Raw genomic sequence first — 11,113 nt, 5'->3', positions numbered from 1 at the left:
TACTACATTATCGTCGTCGTCGTCGTCGTCGTCGTGACGACGACGACGCGAAAAATCTCAAAAGTTTTCTATCGTCATCATTATTATCCTGCATGTATATATATATATATGTATATCTGACTTGTCATCTAATGCCTGACGTGTCTGTTTTCTTTTCACTTATGTTGTTTTTAGTCGTGTTATTGTTGTGTGTATGCTTACACGTGTTGCTTCGGCTGTCGTGTGCTTAGTGGTAAGAATCGAACAGATTCTGTTCGTGTTAGTTTACTTCTGTTGTTGTTACTATGGGACGTCTTTCATTTTTCTAAAAGCGAGATAACTGACACAAAGAAAAGGCCATACAGGTTACATAGCGGGCACCAAGTGAGCTGCTAATTAATCAACATAGACCCTGAACGCGAGTTCAGAGCAGCGATGTATTATTGTATTCCTCTGGCCAGGATAAGCATCGTATCAGTAACTAATGGGCTTTGACAGTCAAAGGTTCTTTAACTTAAAATGCGGACAGTTGTTGTTCTGTCGTTTATCGGACAAAAGGGTCGAAGCCTCTTTCGGATACATCGAGAATACAAGTAATGGTAGTTCACAGCTTGCTTCTACAACGTATAATTATCCGTCTTCTTGCTTCGAAACCTGATAGGGGCATTTTTTTTGGCTCGGCGCTGATCGCTGGAAGGGGTACAGGGCATTTTGTTATAAGACAGGATCCCCAATATACGTACAGCAAAGATGGAGGTATCATAGTTCTCCTCAAAGTCCGTTGATGGATAAAGTAACAACCACCCTCGATTTGTATTGGTTACGGAAGAGATATTGATATGAAGTAGTGAAAATAGTTATTATGGAATAGTTTTCAAAAAGACTAACAAAAAGGGAATCCTTATGAGTACAGGACTATGCAAGATGACTGCTAGCCAAAAAGCGGGGTACCCAATTCGGCTACTCTCCGATTCAAATTCTCTCAGTTTTCACGGATCAGGCATCAAGAAAAAATCTTGCCCAAGCCTCGAAGAACTGGTATATTTAACGTATGACGTTACAAACTGGTCATTTTCAGTTACAAGTGAAACGAAGAGGGCTCTCGAGCGATTGCCTCTGTAACAGCAAGACCCGGCAAAAGACGACTGAATCCTGAAGCCGTAAATCGTAGCGTCGTACAGCAAACACGCTTTGTCAGTTATATATAAGAAACAAATAAGGAACCTGCATTTGGCCGGGCTAGTGACAAATTGAGCTCTGTATTATATATTGAGAAAGAAATTAATGAACAAAAACTAAGAGGGAGAAATCAGCAACCTGATCATTGCTAGATACCTGACAATAGTTATACCCCTTTCAAGGAATGTGTTACGACTCACAAGTATGTATCTCAGCACTTCTTTAATTTAAAAAAACCGTTACGAGAGACTTTGTTAGCAATTGATTAACGGATCATTCTCGCTCCGGCATTGTTTCACTATTCATCACAATGCATGTTCATCATTTTCTCTCTAAATGTGAAGTTTCAGCAAGTATTTCTGCACGTATAACTGGGTTTTTGTTTAGAGTATAATTTTAGCATTTTTACCAATGTTGTTGCGATCGCTATTCCTTTAGGCTCGTAGGTACTATAATGAAGGTATTGCGTTCTTCTGCTATCTATTTACATGTTATTGTTATTTATGCTTTTATATTTTTATTTGCTAATTAAAGGACATCTCTTTTAACCCTCGACAAGAAAACACGGTATATTTGTTTTATTCCATTTGATTTGTAGCGTCAACTATCCATCGTGTAAATTATGCCCTTCCCTAATTGTTAAGAAAATTTTATATTTTCCCTGAAGGTATTTGTCGTCGTGTGATCAGCGTTCGTTATCTCTGGCAGCCAGCCGTTCGATGTGCGCGTGAGTGTGTGTGTGTGGGGGGGGGGGGGGGGGGGGGGCTTCTGGTTTGTTTGTAGCCGTGGTTGCTGTATTTGTCCGTCCATTTTTCAAAAAGATGGCGGTAACGATGATCTGATCTTTTTCAAATCTTTAGTAACTATTTTCGTATGGCTTCGCGCGTCAATCTGTAGCTCTTTTTGGGCCTGTGCTTCAGATTGTTACAGCACGCGGTGCTATAACAATCCACAGATCGAATACCGAAATTATTATTATTCTGTGTACGATATCTAACATTCGATTGGCTCTCACCATTGTTGTTGCTGCCATTGATTTGATCATAAAATCGCATTCGTTCATTTTCTGTGTTATTATCTATTGGACACATTGTAGATTATACCGATCCTGCGTTCTGAAGAGTAATATTTAGAATGTATTCATATTCGACAATATAGGTGTGTGTGTGTGTGTGTGTATGTGTATATAAACGTTTATAGGTGTTGTGCTTTTGTACTTGGGGCATTTGGTTTGACTTGATAGAGATCCATTGGGCAAGGGCCTTTGAAATGTATTCGTTACTAGATCTTGCCACCCACCACACATGAACGAACGACGCTCTATAGTAAGTTAGCATGTCGCACAATGAGCGACTGTCACAGAAGTTGAATCCGCTAGAGATTATTGTTTTTCCCTCGTTTGTCGAAGCTGATATATACGTGAGAGCAGCTGTTCTAGCAACTATCTCGGTACTGACAACATAGTCCGAACGTAGCCACTTGAATACTATATATTTAGGTGGACCATTATAGTTGATTGAACTCTATTTCATTGCTACATTTGCTTATCAGTGTCTATTACCAGAGAGAGAGAGCATCTGTTATTGTTTGTCGTTCCCCAGCCAGACGTAGTTGTGACAGGTCAGTGGGTGTTGCAATTAACTCTTGAATATCTACTGTGTTTTATGCATCAACACTTCCCCAGAACGTCTATTGCCCCCCAAGAACAATATTATTTCAGAGTTGCATCTGTAGATAAATCTTGTGTATGCGATTTTTCCGTGTTGCTTTGTTCCGTGTTTATCCTACACGAGTATGCCTGTATCACCTGTGACATCCTACACTCACACAGTACCATAAATGTCTTTATCCCTCATGTGTCCACTGAATTTCATTTACTTACGTAGTGTAATAAAAGATCTGTAATCTAGTAGCCTCCTTTTGCCATAAATGTATATATAAGTATTAATAGAAAGTATAGAGGATTTACCGGGGAATTAACTGTACACAACGCGTTCAATTTAGTTTATAATCAATTTGACAATATTGGTTGCCCTTCGTGTCTTGTAGTTCTCAATGTTATTGTTGCGCGGGTGTTGTTGTTGTTGTTGGTTGTGTTTTTGTAAAATGGTTTTATTTTTACGTACTACGATGGGTGGCTCTGTATCATATTATGAATATATTAACCGATCTAATAATACCTGGCATATTCGTCTCCAATATGCGCGGGCATATATGAATAGGTGTTCTATATGTGTATATATGTATATATGTATATATATATACATATATACATTTTTTTCGCGCATGTATATAGAATCGTGAAAGAAATCTCTTTGTCTGTGGTTTGTCCCTTCTGAATTTCTTCTACACATGCACCCTTTCGTTCAGTTAATTAGGAATGCTATCTCAGCTGTACTTTTGTTACATACATATATATACACATCTGTTCTATCAGTTATTAGTATATATGTATGCGCTACTTGTTGAATGTGCTTGCGGTTGTTTGCCGTTGTCATATCTTTTGCAGCTCGTCATCGCTCAGTAATAGTGTGTTTGTAGCTTGTCAATGCCATCTTTTCGTCGCCGTGACTTGACCAGGTCGACCGGCGCTATGCTGCGACGCAGAAACCTTATCAGTTATGCTACTGTTAATAGGAATCAAGTAGTATTGGCAACCCCTCCCCCCAAAAATGTCCCTATCTGTTTTTCTTGCATGTTTCTGGCTATTGTTGTTGCGTTATGGCTCTGTTCAGTTGTGTATTAGTTTTTGTTGTCGTACTTCGTGGCACCACAGGTCAGTCGATTCAAAGGTACGCTCGTCTCTCAAGGTACAGTCTGGGCTTCATCCCGCAACCGTTAAAAAGCGCGTCCAACAGACGACAGCTGCCCGTTTTTATGTTTCGTCGCCCAACCTATCCGCCAATCATTTTCTTTCATCTTCGGATACGTTCACTTTCCAGATGATAAGAGCGCATCCGTGTGTTACAGTATACAATGATTCGGGTAGCTCAAAACAACCGATGGTCATTCAAAAAGAAGTAATCAGACGCATCCAACGGTCCTTTTACCTCATCTCCCCTAATCATCATTGCTTGTATCACTAACGTTGTGGCAATATGCATCAGCTGCGTTAACTGGCAATCTTCAGTTATTCAGGAATACCTGCCTCTACCGGAACTATTAGGTATTTTTTAGTAGTCTATTAAAAAACTCATCACTGCTTTCAGTAATAGTCTTACTATCTTTCAAGAACTCCGTTGTCGTCCGGGACGCGTTCGGCGGGACTCCGTTGGTTTTTGTCACTTGTGACGTGGTAAGAAAATACGGTGCCAGTCAATATGACGCAGGTATTTGTAGTGTCGTTTTCAATAGGTTACTTATAAGGTAGCAGTTTGATGCGTTCATCCATTGCCTTTCGTCTGCTCCTATTTCTTGGAACAGTGATCTCTGCCTGCACACGTCTCCAGCAGCCAGGATTCATCTTTCGTAACAGCGCAGCATACACCCACATCCGCTTCGCGGTATCATCGCCAGGTTAACTACTTTTCATCCGCGTCTATCCTTCGCCAGTTTGCTCTCTACGACTACACCAACACATACACTCCCTGCTTCACTGGTCTTAGTTAAAACCGTATATTTCTGCTTATATATTTATAGATATTTTTATATTCGGACAGTAATCAGTGATCAACTTCTTCAGTAACTAGATGCTTTGCTATGATAGAGTCAAAGGAGCGGGTGGCATACATTGTTTCTTTGGATACTTGTTGAATAATCTGTAGTAATAATAGTAATGCTGTCGATATAACTGTAATACTAATTTTTTTCAATAATAATGATAATGTACTCTCTCTCTCTCTCTCTCTCTCTCTCTCTCTCCCTCCCTCCCTCCCTCCCTCCCTCTCTCGCTCTACTATATACTTGTGCTTCTAGTAAATGACAGTATGGAGATGGATATAAAATCAGTCTCCACTATGCCGTACCGTCAAACCTGGTATGAGAATATTAGATGATGGAGTAGACTAATCTAAGGTGGTCATGGCAGAAGTTACATCGTAAGTTTTGTCCAAGTCACTCGAATAGATTCGATTTGACGTTTTTTTAAGTTCAGCCACTAGATATCGTGATAATGTTTCATCATTTCGATAATCGTATATACCACATATTCTTTTTTTAATGTACTGTAATATATTTAATTGTTCCGATAGTCTAACTAGAATCCCGATGTCTGTTCCATAAAAGAACGGTCCGTTCTAGCGAACCTGAGGTCGAGTGAGGTTGACTGGGTATTACATGCTTATACATTCAGTACTTTATTCCCATGAAGTCGAGAAGTTAATACAGAATTGTGGCGAATTGAATGTTTGCGTGAAAACGTGTCATCGCTTTCCTCGCTGCTGGACTCTACACGCTCCCTCTTGTCGTAAGCCTGTTCTCTTGTTGTTTTCGTTCGGCTCTGTTACAGATTACGCAGCAACCGGCAACTGGAGAAGAAGCGCTTCTTTCCGTTTGCGATGCTTTCCTTGGACTTGGATGGGTGAATAGGACGCTCACTCTACAAACGTACCCTTTTCTAAAGAACACATATGTTATCGTTCTTTTTCCGCGTCCCCCTACTCTCCCATTGCCCTGAAACCTATAAAGTATCCAAAAACACTTGTGTTTTTGTACAATGAAGTACCTCCTTTCGCAGTGATACGAACACATTTAGCAGCCGAACTCACGACAGCTTTCGGTCATCGAAGTGCTCGCCATGGCTATCCTCGTTGTGCTGAATATTTTTATCGCAAAATATTTTTTTCTGTGACCAGCAGCTGCATTGCAACAATAAATCGACGCACATCAAACTTCAGCATCATGCTTCGGCTATTACCATGCTATGATAAATTAGCATTAGCTGGTCTGTTTTAGTTCTCGTCTGAGTTCACCGAGCATACGTTTGCTGCAAGGCTATATCATAGTTACAATGTGAAACTTGTTGGCTTCTATCGAAATCTCGAACAAATCGGTACCTTACCGGTATACCTAGTTAACGAGAGCACCTTGCTGGATAGCAAATCTATGTTCTATTTTTTTTTTTGCGGATACTTATTGGAAACATAATTGTGCGGGTGCCCCAACTCTCAGAGGTAACAGTACAAGCTGTTTGGTCATTGACGAGTAGTAGAAGATATAGCACGTTAAGATGCGGGCCCTGAGCGGCGTCGGACGAATGAACAACCCTCCTGTTACCAGCTGTTATTCGGTGTTTACTATTCGTTCGCTTTGGCTATTTCCTGTTCACAATATACTGCAATAACAATAATGGTGTTTCCGATCTGGATTATGGTGTTTTTATCGGTGCAAGATTGAACATATGTCGATACCGTTTGTCGATTGTTACCTGTTGATCCGATACAATACTCTGAGAACCATGTTTACTATCGAAATACTTTGTTCTTCCTTTGCTACTGAACTGTTGCCTTTAACCTGTGTAGACCTTCTTAGGCACCAACTGACGACTACAGACCGACCTCGAACTGACGTTCTTCAAAGCAAGAGGGGAGTAATTGCATGAAATTGTTAACAACTAGTCGGAGATAACCCTCACAAAAACAGATCGTCTAACAAAGAAGTACTTTCGATTAAGCCGTAAACAGACGTATACAGAGACAAGAAACGCAAACAGTTTACGTAACACGATAAACATCCAAGAAAAACGCAGGCTCTATTTGAGTGCCATTGTGTGTTCTTGTCTGTTTGTATACGTACGCAAGAGTTGCTTATGCAATAAAAACCGATCTCATTAATAATACTTAAATGACATCATCGACTTTCATTCATTCGGTGTCCTCTTGTGTTCGCACTTCGTCGGTCTCGACAAATCGTTGCTAAACTTAACCAGTAAGTTTATAATCTAATTAAGTTTATAATCTAATTATAGTATCGTAATTATATCAACATACAGCAGTGTATAATAGATTAAAAAAAAAAGTAATAATCGTACAACGTTACAACATAGTACAGAGAGCTAAATCAGTTATTTCTGTGCGTTCAGATATCGATCAGCGACTCGGTAGTTGAGGTGGCGGCGATATCCGGATGGACGAGCAATGAATGGGTCACTCTTATACAGAAGAGCGTCCAACAGGTGTATGAACAATCGTTAATGTTAACTGGGCATCGCTCAACTCTTTGCCTATACTGTCTAAAGAGCTGCTTCTAACTGTTCTGCATTCTTTTTTGCTATCGCCATTACGCCATGCGGACGACTATCATTGTCTACGCCTCACGTGTTGCAGCTGTCGTATATTCACCTGCCGATCACGTCGCGTCGGTCTATTTTAGTTTTATATGTTACCCATCAAAAAAGTCGACTGTTTGTCTTTAATTCGTTTTAATTTTCGTTTTACTTTCTTTGCACACTTTTCCCTATTCGAAGTTTTCGTATCTTGTTCGACAGACTTCGTTGGCCTTGCTGTCGTCTGATTACCAATACGGTAAACTTTCCTGAATGTAGCGATCGGCTCAGAGACGTATTCTGTTTCTTAATGTTTTCGTTCCTTCACTTGTTTCATGTACCAATCATAACAGTCATCGTCAGCGTCATCATGTTCAACCTCACTCTTCTAGTTATATGTATCATACATCATTTATCGTTATATATGCGTGTATACTAAACGACCTCAATGCGACGAGCTCGCACTTCTTCATTTGCGGTGGTGATGACAATGGCGGCGCTAACTGCAATCAGACCTTATCATGCCATTATATGTCTCAATGCTACCACTTCATTCCGCGGGTGTTATTACAAGGTATTTTGCTCGATGTGTAAGTGTCAGTGCCTGTGTGTACATGTCTTCCACTAATTACCTTTCCTGCTAATAAATCCACCCCCGCAAGGCTTATCTCGCAGGGTTCCTTCCAACTTCGATTATTGTCACGTTTGACGTCGGCTGTTTATTACATACTCTCGTCGTTTTCATTACTAATATCGTTATCAGTATAATCAGCCCCTGGTTAGTCATTTATCAATATTATACGCAGCATTTTCATTCGCCATCATTGATGTCACTATTTTATGGCCAATGGTTTTTCATCCTCCTTTTTAACCCCCAACTATTCATTGTGGCTATTTATTTTCCGAACAATAGGCGTCCGGTGGCGTATCCATTTTGTCCTATGCAGTGATAATGTCTATCTATCGTATACCCCAACGGAGTTGCGTTGTTTTCCCTGAGTTTGAAGCGTTTTGTCTAATACTTGATGTGAGCAAAGGTGGCGACTGAACCTGGATCTAACTACCTAACAGCCCGGCTGACCTGAAGATTCCTGAAGCCATCTTGAATTTAGCCTGCCTTTTGCACACATCATTTGTACACACAGTACTAAAAAACATACAGTGCGTGTTTTTGATAGTAGTACGGCTCGACAATTATAGTCGTTTTCGAAAACGCTGCGTTGTGGCTTTCAAGGCGTTACACATTTGGAAGAGAGGACAGATTACGCGCTTCTATTCCCAGCGTCCCCCTACTAAAATAACAGCCAATAGTCAGTCTAGTACCCTTGCAAGTCAAACGGGGCAGTTCCACCCCCTTAACAGCAATGTGTGGACGCGTCCGTTAACAGCGACCGTTCTGCACGAGCCCTAAACAAACGCCGTCCATTCGTTCGTACTATAGGGCACGATTGTTTTACCACAACAATTATATATTGCAGCCCTTCTACCATTACAATAGTGATTAGGATTACTGATACAGTCATACTGTTACTGCTACCAATATTTTCATTCAAGTAATCATTACATAAACTAAAAGAACAGCAAAAAAAACCTCGTTAACGTTCGAATCTGTCCCGGCGGCCCTGTGAAACCGTGTATTATACTGAAGACGCGCGCGTGCACCTCAAATACCCCCTAGGCCATAAAATCAGGTTACATTACTATGCCAATCAAATTTACCCCAGCCGCGCTGCATCACCCGCCAACGACAACGGAAAATCGGCAATCTCACATAATTGTCGTATATTCAGTATCTGTGCTCGCCGCAACGAGCAACATCAGTAACAACAGATGCATCGGCTTTACTTTCCATTCTAGTCCGCCATTTCCGCTTGGCAATGTTTTGTGATCTACAATAAATATTAACAGTTTTAATAGTATAGGTATAATACTATTACGGTACAATCATGTTTGCTATGTCGTCATCTGAAATTTGAAATGCGCTCGTAGGAATATCTAGGAAGAACAAATGCTTGATTGCCACAGTTATTCGGTCATATATCGATGAACAACGTTCGAATTACGGAACTACCCATTCGCTCATAAGCTTCAAATTCAGAGTCGAAATCTCTACGACCGCTACTAGCTTGGACAAGCTGGTATTTCCCTGGTCAGATTTACCAACGATTCAACAAATCCGTAAAGACTTTACTACCTACGTCATCTATCATCGCTCAGTGACTGAGTCTATTCGGATCAACTATCCTACCTTTTACCAATACCTTCCAGACGGCACCCTATTCGAACCCACGGTTCCTAAATAGAACTTCCGACCGGCTATTGCCGCCGCTGCTTCGGTAAAGCCTTTCTGCATTTTCGCCGATGTGCCAAAGGCGCAACGGAATTATGAATTTTTTTACCTACAGCCAGGCTTCTCGTCGTTCAGCGCTAGAAGATTAGTTGACGCTGTTGCTGTTAATATTCATTCACGATTCGGCATTATAACGAGACTGTGTTTGGGATGGAGCGTTGGCGTCAAGTGTGACCAACCTCGCGGCGGACACAGGACCACGTATCACATGAATCACCACTGGAATGTGGTTGTTGTTGTCTGTCGTCGTCGTTGTCGTTATTGCTGTCCTATTTTATTCTTTTTCGGGATATTTATGATGTCGGTGTTTATTATTACTACCACTGTTATAGGGCTCGTCGAACAGAACGAGCTCTGTTCGCAAGCCTGCACACGGACGAGTTAACCTCGACTCAGCCTTAAGCAATACTCCTCAAATTTCCTTCCCGAATTCTCTCATCGTTTCCTTTAGCGCCTTGTGTTTGTGTTAATAGAAGAAGAAACAAAAACAAATGTAAAAAGTGTCGTCTTTTGAGCGTTGCAGCGACGTAACGAATCCACTATTACAGCACACACAATCGTGTTATTTGTGTGTCTTTATAAGTGTAACCCGTGGACTGCTACAACAAAGTTGATATGGTAGTTGTCTATAAAAAGTTTAAGTTGGTAACTTAGGATTCTTGAACGAAGAGCGCAAATCATTGTCGCAAGTACCGTTCAGTCATGACATATTCATACATGTGTTTATATTGTAAAAGATATCTATTTTCCACTATATATATATATATATATATATATATATATATATATATATGAAATACAACAGACAATCCATATTCATTTTATCACATCACCACATACATATGATTGATCGATCGATCGATCGATCGAATAATAAAGCCGGTAGTGATAGGGTAGCTGCTCGGAAACCTGTGTACGAATCGCTGCTGAAAAGAAACAAGGGATACTGTTGTTAAGTACAGGACACACATCATGAAAATTATGATACGCTTTTCCCAGCTTCTGGATCTGTTTATAGGTATACGGCTTATTTGCCATAAATACATGGCTTGCTCAGGCTGACTCAAAGGCGGTTGACGTTATTTTGTTTTTTGTCGCTCTTGCGGGCCCTTTTGTTATATTTCTTTCGATTTGTTGTTATCGTTAAAAATATGTTAATGTTATCTTGTCACATTATTCCATACACGCTTGCACCCACATGTGATCATTCCAAGTATCAATGTACCTGCTCAACTAACAATTAGGATAGTGGTTCAGCAATAGTAATAATCGATAAATGTCACCATAATTGAATAAAACGGAGATTTTGTCTGCGCTTGTGTGACGGGGAGCGCAGTTCGAGGCGCCGCCTTTTACCTCGTGGCTCTTTCCTCCATTTTAACATCGTCATCATCAATATAATT

The 11,113-nt window shown here is 40.5% G+C and overlaps 1 long non-coding RNA gene across 1 annotated transcript; it reads left to right on the top strand.

Annotated features, from left to right (window-relative positions):
* The first annotated feature begins 1,925 nt into the window (after positions 1-1,925).
* On the top strand, positions 1,926-8,629 carry LOC147755666 (uncharacterized). The gene is made up of 2 exons (XR_015328249.1): positions 1,926-5,195; positions 5,606-8,629. It is a non-coding gene; the product is annotated as an uncharacterized LOC147755666 (long non-coding RNA).
* The last annotated feature ends 2,484 nt before the right edge of the window (positions 8,630-11,113 follow it).

Source organism: Varroa destructor, unplaced genomic scaffold (genome assembly GCF_002443255.2).
Source record: "Varroa destructor unplaced genomic scaffold, Vdes_3.0 BEIS01000005.1, whole genome shotgun sequence".
In the NCBI taxonomy this organism is placed as follows: Eukaryota; Metazoa; Arthropoda; class Arachnida; order Mesostigmata; family Varroidae; genus Varroa; species Varroa destructor.
Note: the sequence above shows the minus strand (reverse complement) of the source record. Positions and strands in the feature narration are given on the sequence as shown.